Raw genomic sequence first — 14,276 nt, forward strand, 5'->3', positions numbered from 1 at the left:
GTGTCGGGTGGGTTCTGTCACCTCTGCCAGAGACCCCCTAGAATCTCACTAGCTTCCTCTGCATGCGGGGAGGGGCTCCTACTTTCTGACTTGGGGGGATATTCTGTGATGTCAGAGCCCGTGGGGAGAGGGGTTCGAATCACGAATCTGGAGTGGCAGGGCAACCCCCTACCCCAGTCAGATTCCACTAGGGGGCTGGGCTGGGACCTCTAGGGAGGGAGACACAGGAAAAAACAGCCGCCACTATGGAACCCAGGAGTCCTGGCTCCCAGTCCCCCTGCTCTCACCTCTAGACCCACCTCTGCTCCCAGAGCCAGGGATAGAGCCCAACCCCCACCTGCTCTGACCATTAGACCCCACTCCCCTTTTAGGCTCGCTGCCTTTTCTATCCACGCAGCCCACCTGTCCATCCCTTTGCTGCAGGTTTCTGAGGTGTCACCCCTGATCTGCACTCCCTCAGTGCAACCCAAGGCCTTTCCTCTCCCCAACCACATTTCCTCTCCCCCCTTGTGCTGGATCTTCTGCTTGCCCCCCTGCCTCTTGCGGTGCGCTGTGCGGCATGGCTGGGGATTGTGCAATGGCCCAGCACCAGGCAAGGCAGAACGTAAACAACAGGCCCTGCCCTGCCTTGCCCTGCCTTGCCCTGCCCCACCCCACCCCACCCCAACGGATCTGACTTCCAGGTGTATCAGAGCCCAGGGTCCTGCACCTGTGCCCTCCTGCCCCACAAGGGGTGAGCTGCAGTCCCCACCATGCTCTTCAGAGGGGAGAAAGGTCAAGCCAACCAGCCCATTTAGGATGGGGGAATCAACACCCTTTTTTCTGCACAGCCACTGACGATCAGCAGGATTCCTCCTTCTCCTCCCTCCTGTGCCTCGGTGCGACTAAATCTCTGCACCTAGACAGCCGGTCCAACTGTTGTACCTCAATCCCCCATGCCTGAGCCTCCCTGCCAAAGTCCTGCACCTGGTTCCATAGAATTAAGTCTCACATCTCACTGGGAACTCGACTTCTTGTGCCCAGAGAGTCTTGGCCCCTGTCAGTAGATGACCTAAGTCTGAGAAACACAGTGTCCGTCTTCTCTAAAGAAGTACTTGGAAAGCTTTTTCTTATGTCACCACATGGCCTAATGGATCAAGCGTCTGACTTTGGATCAGGTGATTGAGAGTTGGAGTCCCTTTATGGTTGTGCTTGTGCAGTTTTACTATTGTGCTGAAAGTCCTGCTTCCTTCAAGGCTGGAACCTCTTCTTGGTCGCTCAGGCCAATGCTCTGGCTTCATCTAGAGCCCCGGGAAGGAGTCGGTGTTGGACATCCCAAAGGCTGGGACATGAGCCCCAAGTACTTCCAGTCTAGCCTTTGCTGTTCCTGACTTGCCAAAGAAACTGGGCAGCTGCCTGGGCTGGCGTGTAGAGCAGTTTCCCTCTTCCAAATATGTGCCTGTCCCTGTACTTGAGGGGGCTTGATAAATAGCACCTTGGGAGCCTGGGTGTTTCTCTGCTTCTCGCCAGCTGGGGAAAAACCTTTTGGGGTAAAATCTCCTGCCCCACTGCAAAAGTGAGCACTGTGAGTGGGAACAGACAGAGGCCACACCGGGGGGCTGGCCCTGCTTTCCTACCTTCTTCTGATGTTGGCCACAGAGCATCAGCAGCCGCCTCGCCTGCTGGTCTGCGGGTGGCCTTCAGTGGGTGTTTGGCATGGCAGGGAGCAGGCTGGCTAGGGGTCTTTGTCGCTATCTGCTGGCCACACATAGGCATGGTCCTCCCCTCTCCTGAACAGCCAGAGTAAGTCTGTGCTTGAAAGCAGGGACACAGGAGACTCAAAACAGGAGGGTGAGAAAGACTGAGAAAGGACCTATGAAGACAGCACACACTACAGGAACATTGCCTGGTGAAAGGATGTGGAGACACCAAGTTGCCCCATTTTTCCTGGTGCCCTACGCAGCTGCGCACTGCTCCGGTGGCCAGCCCGATTCCCCGGCTGGCTGAGACGGCCAGGAAAGCTGCTGCTGCTCCTCTTCTTCCCCAAAGCCCCCACCCATGCTTTGCCCCCATGCTGCCTTTCCCCACCCCTGCTCCACTCCATTCCCCCCGCACTCCACCCCTTCCCCTTAGCTGCATCCCGGTGGACTGCAGGAGGGATCAGTCTCATCCTGCACTCACCGGGCGCCGGGAAGTGGAACGTCCTGGTCCCAGCCTGCTCTGCTCCACCAGCTCCCTGCTGCGGCGCTGGTGAGTGCTGGGGGGCGTTTCCCCCCACCGCCCAAGTTCCAAGGCTGGGAGCAGAGTGCAGCAGGCTGGGGCTGGATCACTCCACTTCCCACTGCCCCATGAGTGTGGGGTCTGGCCTGCCCTGCAATTACCGGGCAGTGGGAAGTGGAGTGACCTGGCCCCAACCTGCTCCGCTCTGCCAGCTCGGACTGGGGGACGGGGTGTTGTGTAGGGCACCAAAATGTCTAGGGACAACCCTGAAAAGATTTTTCCACAGGGACCGATGGCTGTTAGAATAGAGCTATTCAGGCTGCTTGTACAGGCCTAGACTTTAAGAACTTAGGTGTATTTTTATCACTCAGCTAGTGACAGGGGTATAAAACAAAGAACCAAAGTCCCAGTCTGCCTGTCTGGGCCTTCTCTCCCTAGGAGAGTCTGAGCCCTTGTTTGTAAGTGTCATAAACAGATAGTTAAGGGTTAATGTCTCTTTTACCTGTAAAGGGTTAAGAAGCTCCATAAAGCTGGCTGACACCAGCCCAGAGGACCAATGGGGGACAGATACTTTCAAATCTTGGTGGAGGGAAGTCTTTGTTTGTGCTCTTTGTTTTGGGGGTTGTTCGCTCTTGGGACTAAGAGGGACCAGACGTCCATCCAGGCTCTCCAAATCTTTCTGAATCAGTCTCTCATGTTTCAAACTTGTAAGTAATTAGCCAGGCAAGGCATGTTAGTCTTATTTTTGTTTTCTCAACTCGTAAATGATCCTTGTTTGCTGAGAGGATTTTACCTCTGCTTGCTGTAACTTTGAACCTAAGACTAGAGGGGTTTCCTCTGGGCTATATAAATCTGAAAAGTATTTTCCATCCTGATTTCACAGAGATGATTTTTATCTTTCTTTTTTTAATTAAAAGTTTTTTCTTTTAAGAACCTGATTGATTTTTCCTTGTTTTAAGATCCAAGGGGATTGGGTCTGGACTCACCAGGGATTGGTAGGGGAAAAGGAGTGGGGATGGTTAATTTCTCCTTGTTTTAAGATCCAAGGGGTTTGGATCTGTGTTCACCAGGGAATTGGTGACGCCTCTCAAGGCTGCCCAGGGAGGAGAATGTTTTGGGGGGACAGGGAGTGATCCAGACACTAACTTCTGGATGGTGGCAGTGTTACCATATCTAAGCTAGTAATTAAGCTTAGAAGGGTCCATGCAGGTCCCCCACATCTGTACCCTAAAGTTCAGAGTGGGGAAAACACCTTGACAGTAGGCTAAGGCCTTTGGCTAAGCAGCAGGGGCAGCCATACACTGGGAAGTGAACGGTCACATCCTCACCTCCCAAACCCATCACACTGAACTAAGGTGGGGTTGGGCTGTTAGGAAGATGATCCTGTCCCAATAGTGCCCATCACCACCAGATAAAGAAACAGATCTTAAGGGAGCATCCGGTCTGGCAAGAAATCTCTTCTCAATGGTTGTGGTCGTGAAACCGTCATTTCTGTAGAGTTTATCTTTATGGCCCCCGCTTTTCTGTTGTCAATCTGTCTGGTCCTCTAATTCTTTCTGTCTGCTGCAGAATTAATTTTACTGGGTGTAAGTTAATTAGGGGAGTGGGATGTAATTGGTTAGAGAATTCTGTTACAATAGGTTAGAATTGGTTAATTACATTTCAGTAAAATGATTGGTTAAGGTCTCGCTGAGAATATTACCATATAAACTGGGGTCAAACAGGCAGTGGGCGGGGAAATTGGAATCATGCTTGCTAACGGGGGGATGGGAATAGGGAACGGGGAACAGGGACACAGGCAAGGCTTTGGACTGTCGGAGCTGGGAAGGGGGACGTGAGGTAAACACTCTGCAGTGTCAGAGCTCATAGACTCATAGACTTTAAGGTCAGAAGGGTCCATTATGATCGTCTAGTCCGAACTCCTGCACAACGCAGGCCACAGACTCTCACCCACCCACTCCTGTAACAAACCCCTGACCTATGTCTGAGCTATTGAAGTCCTCAACTCGTTGTTTAAAGACTTCAAGGTGCAGAGAATCCTCCAGCAAGTGACCCATGCCCTACGCTGCAGAGAAAGGTGAAAACCCCCCAGGATCTCTGCCAATCTGCCCTGGAGGAAAATTCCTTCCTGACCCCAAATATGGCGATCAGCAAAACCCTGAGCATGTGGGCAAGACTCACCAGCCGGACACCCAGGATAGAATCGTCTGTAGGGATGTGGGGTAAACGCTCTGTGGTGTCAGAGCTGGGTAGGGAACACTGGGGAACGGACTCTGTCCGTGTATAGAGATCAGCCTGACTGGTGTGAAGGGTTTTGGAATCTGCTTGCTTGGAAACTAACCCCAGTAAACATCTTTCTGTCTGCGCTTCGGTCTTCTGGTCTTTTGCTGCTTGCTGTCTGTGTGACAAGAGCCAGGGAAGCGGGCAGGGGAAGGGAAAGCCCTCTAACAATGGCTCCTTGCTCCTCTCCCTCCAGGCTCAGGGGTCAAGGATGGGCAGGACTCCAGGCTCTGCTTGAGGGATCCTGGCACAGGGGCTGGTGGGGGAGAAAGGATTGTAGATTCTGACCTGCACTCTGGAGAAGAGGTAATAAGTGAAGGGGTATTTTTGATCCTTACGTTGCTTCAATGTCCCCAGGGCTAGAATTCTACATTCCATAGGGCCAAATGAGGGGGTGAAGCCATTTGGCTAATGAAAACCAGTGATCCAGGGGAGGTTTGCACTCACAACCTCAGCACTGCCCTATAAGTACTGTGTGCTAATCAATTGTGCCACTGGAGCACCTGTTAATACCTAGTCTCTCAGTCCCCTAGGTTGATAAAGGCAAGGAGTGACCCCAAAACATTCTCAGTGGGGTTAGGAGCTGGTATCAACAAGTGTTGTACTTGGTGGGGTGGATTCTTCTGAAGGCTTCCAGGCACCATTTGACCCTTTTGTTCGTCCCTGTGTAATAACAGAGCAGACTGAGACTCACTGTAGAGTCTTGCTGCAGACCAACAGATCTGAAATCACTGATCACCAGGTCTGAGCATTCGTCCTGCTTTGGGACAGTGTCTCTCATCCAACAAACTGCCCAGTCTGCGCTAGCAGTGAGGCTCCCTCACTAACAGCTGAAATCAGGGAGAGCTGTGTGAAGTGCTGGGACCCAGGGGTGCCTGAACAGGGGCGAACAACACCCCAGGACTTTTAAAAATAGGAGGGCTCTACCTTGCCACTTTGTAATGACCGTAAGAGTGAGTGAGGGTGAGGAGGGGGCCGAGAGCAGTGAGCGGGAGGAGGGGTCTTGGGGGAAGAGGCAGGGTCGGAGTGGAGGTTAGCTGGGGGGTGTGTGGGGAGAGGGCTGCCCGCAGCAAGTAATGGGGGTGGGGGCATGCAGGGGAACTGCTCCCTGTCCCAGCTCACCTCTGCTCCGTCTTCTCCCCTGAGCACGCTGCCCCCGCTCTAATTCTCCTCCCCTCCCAGGCTTGCCGCACTAAACAGCTGATTAGCACCGCAAGTCTGGGAGGCGGGAGAAGTGGAGCGGCACCAGCGTGCTCAGAGGAGAAGGCAGAGGGGAGATGAGCTGGATTGGGGAGCTGCTGCAGGGGAGGCTGCCTGGCTCTTTGCCATGGCTCCCGCCCCAGCCCTGCCCCCCCTCCCCTCCGCCCCTGCACTCACTGCATGGTCCACTCCTCTGGCTCCCAGCCATGCTGCCGGAGAGTGCTGTGGGGCAGTTCCCCTCTCTCCCCAAACTTGGGAGCCAGGGGAGCAGAGCAGGCTGAGGCCCCAGGCCTGTGTATGGGGAAGCAGAGGGGGGCTGGTCTCAGGCCTCTGTGGGTGACAGGGGGTTGGCTACTTCCTGCAGGAAGTGGAGTGACCCGGCCCCAGCCTGCTATTGCACAATCCCCAGCCATGCCGCACAGCGTGCCCCAAGAGGGAGTGGGGGGCCAAGCAGATGATCCAGCACGAGGGGGTCATTCTCATTGGTAGCTGTCTCGTGGCAGTGAATTCAACAGGCCTTGGCACATGCTGTGTGGGGCAGGAGGTCCTTGTATTTGGAGCAGTGGGAGTGAACTGCGTGCAGTTGTGTCTCTGAGCACAACTGTGAATGTTATGGTGTGTGTGGGGGTTATTGTGAGTGTGGCTGGGGGTGTGAATGTTTCTTTCTCTGGGGGTTGAACTAAAATGTCCCTCTGGGTGTGTTGTATGTGAGTATTCTTGGGACTGTGTGAGTCCCTTTGTGTGTGTGTGTGTGTGTGTGTGTGTGTGTGTGTGTGTGTGTGTGTGTGTGTGTGTGTGTGTGTGTGTGTGTGTGTGTGTGTGTGTGTCACTTGCTGCAGAATACAAAATCCTGCAAAGCCATTTCCTACTGGTTAGCCTAGCAACACACTGATACCGTGTCACAGATGCACACACACACAGAGCAGGGCTCAGCAGAAGGCAGCAGGGACACACACGTCTCCCCTGGGCCAGCTTGGACAATTGTCCATCACTACTCGGCACAGTGCTGGTGCCCCCACACGAAGGCGGGCAGTGACCGGGGAGAGAGGGCAGATGTGCTGGATCTTTAAAAGCAGCAAAGAGTCCTGTGGCACCTTATAGACCAACAGACGTATTAGAGCATGAGCTTTCGTGTGTGAATTCCCACTTCGTCGGCTAGATTCAGAAGGAAGCACTTTGGGAAAATCAGTCAAGGCCCTTAGCAGAGCTGGGACACAGACCCAGTGACCCCTGCACCACCCTGGGAGGGCAGTGGGGTTTAGTGGTAAGAGCAGGGAGAGGCTGGACACCAGGACCCCTGGGTTCTATCCTTGGCTCTGGAAGTGGAAAGGGTCTAGAGCAGGGGGACTGGGATCCAGGGCTCCTGGGTTCCATAGGGGAGACTGTTTTTCCCTGTGCTTCCCTCCCTCGAGAGCCCAGCCCAGCCCAGCCCCCTAGTGGAGACTGAGCAGGAGTCGGGGAAGTTGTTCTCCCACTCTGGAGTTATGATTCAAACTCCTCCCCCAGGGAATGTGACATCACAGAATCTGCCCCCCCCCCCAACATAGAGAAAACTAGTGGGGTTAGAAGGGTTCTAGCTGCAGACACCCCTTGTCATTGCAAAAAGCCGCCAAACCTACTTGCACCCAAAAAACACCCTCTCTGGGTATACACCTCCTGCTAGGACAGGACCTCTTGCTCCCACCCCTTTTCTGATCACCACAAGCTGCTCCCAGCCAGGCACCACACCCCATTCACACACCTTTTGTCATTACGTAGCTCAGTGGCAATCACTGCCCCGAAGTGACTCCGGTGCAGGCACTCCCCACACGAACTCCACACACCGGATTCTGTCCACACACAGAGAATTCTCTCTGCCCGGCTCCTTCGGTTCATCTCGCTGCTCCCAGTACTGCCGCCAGACAATGCTCATCTGCATAACCCCGCCCACGAACACGTGACACCTTCTGTCCTGCTGGTTTCAAGGGAGTGAGTTGCCCTTGGGGAGTGAGCAGGTCACAGCACGTCACAGCCCCAGCCAGGCCGGCTCCAGGCACCAGCTCAGCAAGCAGGTGCTTGGGGCAGCCAAGGGGAAGGGGTGGCACGTCGGGCTCTTCGGCAGCAATTCGGCAGCAGGTCGCTCGGTCCCTCACGGAGGGAAGGAGCTGCCACCAAATTGCCACCGAAGAAAAAGGCGTCGCAGTGGAGCTGCCACCGAATTGCCACCGAAGAATAAGGCAGCGCAATGGAGCAGCCACCGATTGCGATCGTGGGTTGTTTTTTTTTCCCCGCCGCTTGGGGTGGCAAAAACCCAGCCCTGGCCCCAGCACGTCACAGCCCCAGCACACATCATAGCACGTCACAGCCTGGGGCAGGGAGATATTGGGGGAGGGGATGAGGGGAGAATGGGGGACGGAGAGACCCAGCCTTATAGACCCATAGGGGCAGGGAGATATTGGGGGAGGGGATGAAGGGAGGGAGAGACCCAGCCCCATAGACCCATAGGGGCAGGAGATATTGGGGTCAGGAGGAGAGGAGAGGAGGTTGGCAGAGACCCAGCCTGGAGTGCAGGGAAAATGAGGTGGGGTGGAGGGAGGTGGGGAACAGAAGAGACATGTGTGGAGTGGTGAAATGTTGGTCCAGGGAAACTGAGTCTCTTCCAGGACATACTGTGCAGTGGGGAGCACAGGGGCAGAGAGAGAGACCCAGCCCCACAGAGCCCAGGAGGGATATTGGGGGCAGGGGAGGGATGGAGGGATGAGAGACCCAGGGCCATAGAAGTCCCATGGCTCCCAAGTTTGGGGGGAGGGGGGAACCACCCCACAGCACTTGCTGGCGGCATGGCTGGGAACCAGGGGAGTGGACCAGGCTGGGGCTGGGTCACTCTACTTACCATGCAGTGAGTGCAGGGGCAGGAGGGCGGGACTGGGGCGGAGCAGGGGCAGGGGCCATGGGGAAGAGCCAGGCAGCCCCTCCTGCAGCATCTCCCAGCCCCAGCTCCCCACTGCTCTGCCTTCTCCCCTGAGCAGACCGGCACTGCTCCACTTCTCCTGCCTCCCAGGCTTGCGGTGCCAATCAGCTGTTTAGTGTGAAAAGCATAGGAGGGAAGGAGAATTAGAGCGTGGGCGGCGTGCTCAGGGGAGAAAACAGAGCAGAGGTGAGCTAGGACAGGAAGCGGTCCTCTGCACGCCCCCGCCCTTGTTACTTGCTGCGGGAAGCCCTCTCCCCGCATGCCCCCAAGCCCACTCCCCAGCTTACCTCCTCTCCACTGCCTCATCTGAGTGTGGCTTTTGGTTCCCCCAACCACTTGGCACCCTAGGCAGCTGACTAGTTCGCCTAGTGGTTGCACCGGTCCTGGACACTGCCTATCAGCAGGATTCCTCCTCCTCCTCCTCAGTAAGATTAAATCTCCGCAGCTAGACAGCTGGTGCATCTGCTGCACCACAGTCCCCCATGCCTGAGCCTCCCTGCCAAAGCCCTGCACCCAGCTCCAGAGAATTAAGTCTCACATCTCACTGGGAACTCGACTTCTTGTGCTCAGATAGTCTCGGCCCCCCTCAGTAGCTGATCTGAGAAACACAGCGTCTGCAAAAGCAACAAAGAGTCATGTGGCACTTTATAGACTCACAGACATATTGGAGCATGAGCTTTCGTGGGTGAATCCCCACTTCGTTGGATGCATCAGTGTTTGCCTTTTCCAAAGAAGTGCCTGGAGTGCCTTTTTTTATGTGACCCCGTGGCCTAATGCATAAGGCATCTGATTTCGGATCAGGGGATTGAGAATTTGAATCTCTTCGTGGTTGTGCTTGTGCAGTTTTACCTTTGGGCTAAAAGTCCTGCTCCCTTCAGGGCTGAAACCTCTTCTTGGCTGCTCAGGCCAATGCTCTGGCTTCAGCTAGAGCCCTGGGAAGGAGTTGGGGGGAATGGGCATCACAAAGGCTGGGGCAGGAGCCCCAGGTGCTTCCAGTGTAGCCTTTGCCCTTCCTGACTTGCCAAAGAAAATGGGCGGCTGCCCAGGGCTAGTGTGTAGAGCAGTTTCCCTCTTCCAAATGTGCGCCAGTCTCTGTGTTTGAGGTGGTTTGCTACATGGAGCCTGGGTGTTTCTCTGCTTCTCGCCAGCTGGAGAAAAGCCTCTTGAGGTAAAATCTCCTGCCCCATGGCAAAAGTGAGCACCTTGAGTGGGAATGGTAAGAGGCCCCACCAGGGGGGCTGGCCCTGCTTTCCTACCCTCTTCGATAATGGCCACAGAGCATCAGCAGCTTCCTCTCATGCTGGTCTGTGGGTGGCCTTCAGTGGGTGTTTGGCATGGCAGGGAGCAGGCTGGCTGAGTGTTTTTGTGCCTGTCTGAAGGACACACATAGGCATGGTCCTGCCCTCCTCTTGCCCTGTCCTCGGTTGTTGTGTGGCTTTTAAGCCGTCCCTTGGAGCTGTCAGCGCCTGCCGCCTCTGCTCTAGGTGCCCAGAGGAGGAGAGGTGTGCTGGGCTCTAGCCTGGGAAGCCTGGCCCTGGCACTCCTTACTTTAAATGGCATGTGGGCAAGAGGAAGAGCTGCAGCTACAGGGATCAAAGTTGTGGACATCAGATGAAGCAGCAAGACACCAAACCATCAGGTCAACCCGCAGGAATCTCTAGCCAGACTGTTAAGTTCCAGGACCCCACCCTATAGCGGCGAGCTGGACCAAAGACCTATCTCCAGTGGGCATCAGTGACCCATGAGGAGGAGAAAAAAACCTTGCTGAAGTTTACCCAGGTAGAAAGTAACTATACACATTGAGCTCCAAGACTTTGCAGCAAACTACAATATCTGCAGGAGATCCCACTGAGATTTGAACTCAGATTCCAGGATTCAAAGTCCTGAGGGCTGCCCATTACACCATGGAACCTGCTCCCATTTTAATTTCTACACCCCTGTGTCTCTCGGCTGACTGGTTTGCACTCTGCTCTTATTGCTTCCCACCAGCGGCTTCCTCTCCCAGGACTCTCTCTCCTCCTCCAGCGACTGTTGTCCTGCACTATGGGATCCGCGGGTCCTGCCCTGAGTCCCCACATCCCCCTGCTTGGTCTCCATTCCCTGCAGGCTGCAAAAATGTCAGGGGAGGACGCCCCTCCCTTCACTCGGTGCTCCCGCTCATATCGTCCAGCTGCAGCCTCATCTCATGGAACTCGGGCAGCTGTCACTTGATCCGGTTGTACAGTCACAGGATCACTGGCTCCCCAGCCTGGATGCTCTTGTGGAAATCCCACAGGCAACACTGCAGGACTTGGCACCATTTGTTTCTTTGATATTGCGGTGTTTTCCTGACCGCTGGAACAAAGCCGCCAACTCCTCCCTCACCGACTTCCGTCAATCCCTCTGGTTGCCGTAGAACCCTCTGATGCTTTCCTGTTCTGCCAACACCTCCAGGCCTCACCCCCCTGCTCCTTTATCTTACAAGCTCTGGATGTTTAGCTTCAAATGTCCTCTGCCCTGGGTCAGGGACAGGGACAGCTCCAGGCACCAGCGCAGCAAGTGCATGCCTGGGACAGCAAGCTGCAGGGAACGGCCTGCCAGTCACTGTGAGGGTGGCAGTCAGGCTGCCTTCAGCAGCATGCCTGCAGGAGGTCCTCTGGTAATGTGGATGTTGCCTCTCTCCTGATTCCTGAGGAAAGGAACCTTTCCAGGAAATGGCCATGGATTCTGGGAATCTGCATGTGGCTGGTGGAGAAGCACCAGGAATCATTTGGCTCCTGGCACACAAGGCAATTTAGAACTGGGTGCCTAGACAGGGGCTTGAATCCTGAATCTTCAGATTAAGAGCTTGATGTGCTACCAACTGAGCTAGTTGAGATCATCTTCACCGTTCACCACAAGTGCGAGCAGATAGGCAAAAGAGAGGCAAAAAATGTCCCCAGAACCCCTCCTCTTTTAATGCACAGCCGCTGACTGTCAGCAGGATTACTCCTCCTCCTCCCTTCTGTGCCTCAGTGTGACTAAGTCTCCACACCTAGACAGCCGGTCCATCCGCTGCACCCCAATGCCCCATGCCTGAGCCTCCCTTCCAAAGCCCTGCACCTGGCTCCATAGAATTAAGTCTCACGTGTTGCTGGGAACTCGACTTCTTGTGCCCAGAGATTCTCAGCCCCCCTCAGTAGATGACCTGAGAAACACAGTGTCTGCCTTTTCCAAAGAAGTGCTTGGAGGGTCTTTTCTTATGTTACCATGTGGTCTAACAGATAAGGCATCTGAGTGTGGATCAGAAGACTGAGGGTTTGAGTCTCTAGGTGGTTGTGTTTCTGCAGTTTTACTATTGTGCTGAACGTCCTGCTCCCTTCAGGGCTGGAACCTCTTCTTGGCTGCTCAGGCCAATGCTCTGGCTTCAGCTAGAGCCTGGGAAGGAGTTGGGGGTTGGGTGTCACAAAGGCTGCGGCAGGAGCCCCAGGTGCTTCCAGTCTAGCCTTTGCCCTTCCTGACTTACCAAAGAAAGTGGGCGGCAGCCTGGGCTAGCGTGTGCACCTGTCCCTGTGCTGGAGGGTACTTGCTACATAGCGTCTTGGGAGCCTGGGTGTTTCTCTGCTTCTTCCCAGATTGGGAAAAACCTCTTGGGGTAAAATCTCCTGGCCCACAGCAAAAGTGAATATCTTGCGTGGGACCAGTCAGAGGCCCCACCATGTGGGCTGGCCCCGGGCCCTGCTTTCCTACTATCTTCTGATGTTGGCTACAGAGCATCAGCAGCCGCTCTGCATCCTGGTGACCTTCAGTGGGTGTTTGGCATGGCAGGGAGCAGCCTGGCTGGGTGTTTTTGTGCCTGTCTGAAGGCCACACCTAGATATGGTCCTGCCCTCAGTTGCTCTGTGGCTTTTAAGCCTTCCCTTGGAGCTGTCAGCATCAGCTGCCCAGAGGAGGAGAGGTGTGTGGGGTCAGTTTTACAGATGCCCCTTCCTTGGTACTGCTCTTGCTCAGCTGCACAGAAGAGTTTTCATCCCCAACCCCTGCTTAGCAGCCCTCTGGCACCATTCCTGAGGCTGCCCTGCCTCACTTTCTTCCCACCATGTTGGGAAAGACAGCTCTCATCATTAAAGGTCAGATGGACCAACTAGGGGCAAGTAAGCCTCTTCTGTGTTTTCCTACTGCAGATCCCATGGTCAGGAACTCACCTTGGGTGGAGACACTGCTGTGCTCCCAGAGGGCAAGCCATCTCTGCACAAAGCATAATGACAGAGCCTGCCAAAGCCCAGGATTGAACCAGGGACCTTTAGATCTTCAGTCTAACGCGCTCCCAAGTGAGCTACTTTGGCAGTTGCATGACAGCATTTTGGCCTGTTGCTTCTCTATCTGGAATGTTTTTGTCAGCAGTCGCACACAAAAAGGACAGGAAAAGAATGGCTGCTTCACACCCCCACTGGAGGAACCCGGCGCCCTTAGCTGTGGTGAGTAAGAAGTGTCTGTTAGTTGACAGGGCCTGTCCCCCAGGAGCTGGAACAGTAGCTGCCACCTCACCCTTGGCTCCAGGCTGTGAGAAATGCTCATTGCCTGGCTGCATGGGCGGATGTTGCTCCGTGCTCTGGAGAGCGTCTATATAGGTCTTTCAACCCCCCGTCTTCAATGAGACAGTCTGGTAAGGTCTCAAGTGTCCCCTCCGGCCTGGCAGCTGAGAGTCTGTGCAGACATCAACCCCCCTGCCAGCCCCAGAGCCAGCAGCAGCGCCAGGCCCCCCCCCAGCACCACAGAGGCACTCAATGCACTTGCTGTGGGGAAATGGCTCCTTAGTGTCCAGCTGCTAGAGTGAGAGTCAGGAGAGAGCAGTGTCTGGCTCACCTTGGGGGAGAGAAGAGACCTGATGAGTGCGGATCTCCCTCAGCCTCCCCCGCAATGCTGGTCAGTTGTATTGTCACTGTGATAGTTAGTGCTTCCCTTCAGGGCCGGCCCTAGAGGGGTCCGGGGCAAATCCCATGGAGTCACTGACTTGGCTCCTTTCACACACTAGAGAGAGGAGCAGAACCAGGGTTATGGCTGATCTATGGGGCACTAGGTGAGTGGCAGAGGCTACAGGCACTGAGAGTTTGCCTGACACCTCAGGGACACAGGGGGAGGTGGTGTCCCAGGTATCTCTATGAAAGGAGCAGAAGAGGATTTACTTGGGGTGGGGAGAGACTTGAGAGTGTCTCAGGGGGTTGTACACAGGGAATTGCTCGGATAAGATAGTGGCTAAAACACGGGCCTCACTGTGAGCAGGATTTGAACCTGCGCAGAGAAATCCTATTGGATTTTAACTCCAACACCTTAACCACTCAGCCATCAGAGCTGAAGTGTAAAAGTGCCCCAATGCCAGAGAAACTGGTAAAGTATCACAATGACCAGGTGTGAAGTCATCTGAACTACAGAATTCCCACCGCAAACCTGGCTCCCAAAGCACAGGGGGGATTTGGGTTTCTTCTCTTTGCTTAGCCATGTGCAGTCACACAGAGAGCGCATTTAAAAGTCTCCCCTCCCACAGAGCGGGAATAGGAAATTATTCTCAACTTGAAGCCTGATGCGCGGGAACTCTGCCCAGTCCATTGGCAGAGGTGGGGAGGGAACCCAGTGGCCCACCCCGCCCAAACAGCCACTGTCCAGTCCCATTGCAGAGCCAGGGAGGGAA

At 54.9% G+C, this 14,276-nt stretch overlaps 1 non-coding gene across 1 annotated transcript; it reads right to left on the bottom strand.

Annotated features, from left to right (window-relative positions):
* Positions 1 to 12,860: 12,860 nt before the first annotated feature.
* On the bottom strand, positions 12,861 to 12,933 carry TRNAF-GAA (transfer RNA phenylalanine (anticodon GAA)). Its single transcript has one exon. It is a non-coding gene; the product is annotated as a tRNA-Phe (tRNA).
* Between the last annotated feature and the right edge of the window lie 1,343 nt (positions 12,934 to 14,276).

Source organism: Gopherus flavomarginatus, unplaced genomic scaffold, assembly GCF_025201925.1.
Source record: "Gopherus flavomarginatus isolate rGopFla2 unplaced genomic scaffold, rGopFla2.mat.asm mat_scaffold_172_arrow_ctg1, whole genome shotgun sequence".
Classification (NCBI taxonomy): Eukaryota; Metazoa; Chordata; order Testudines; family Testudinidae; genus Gopherus; species Gopherus flavomarginatus.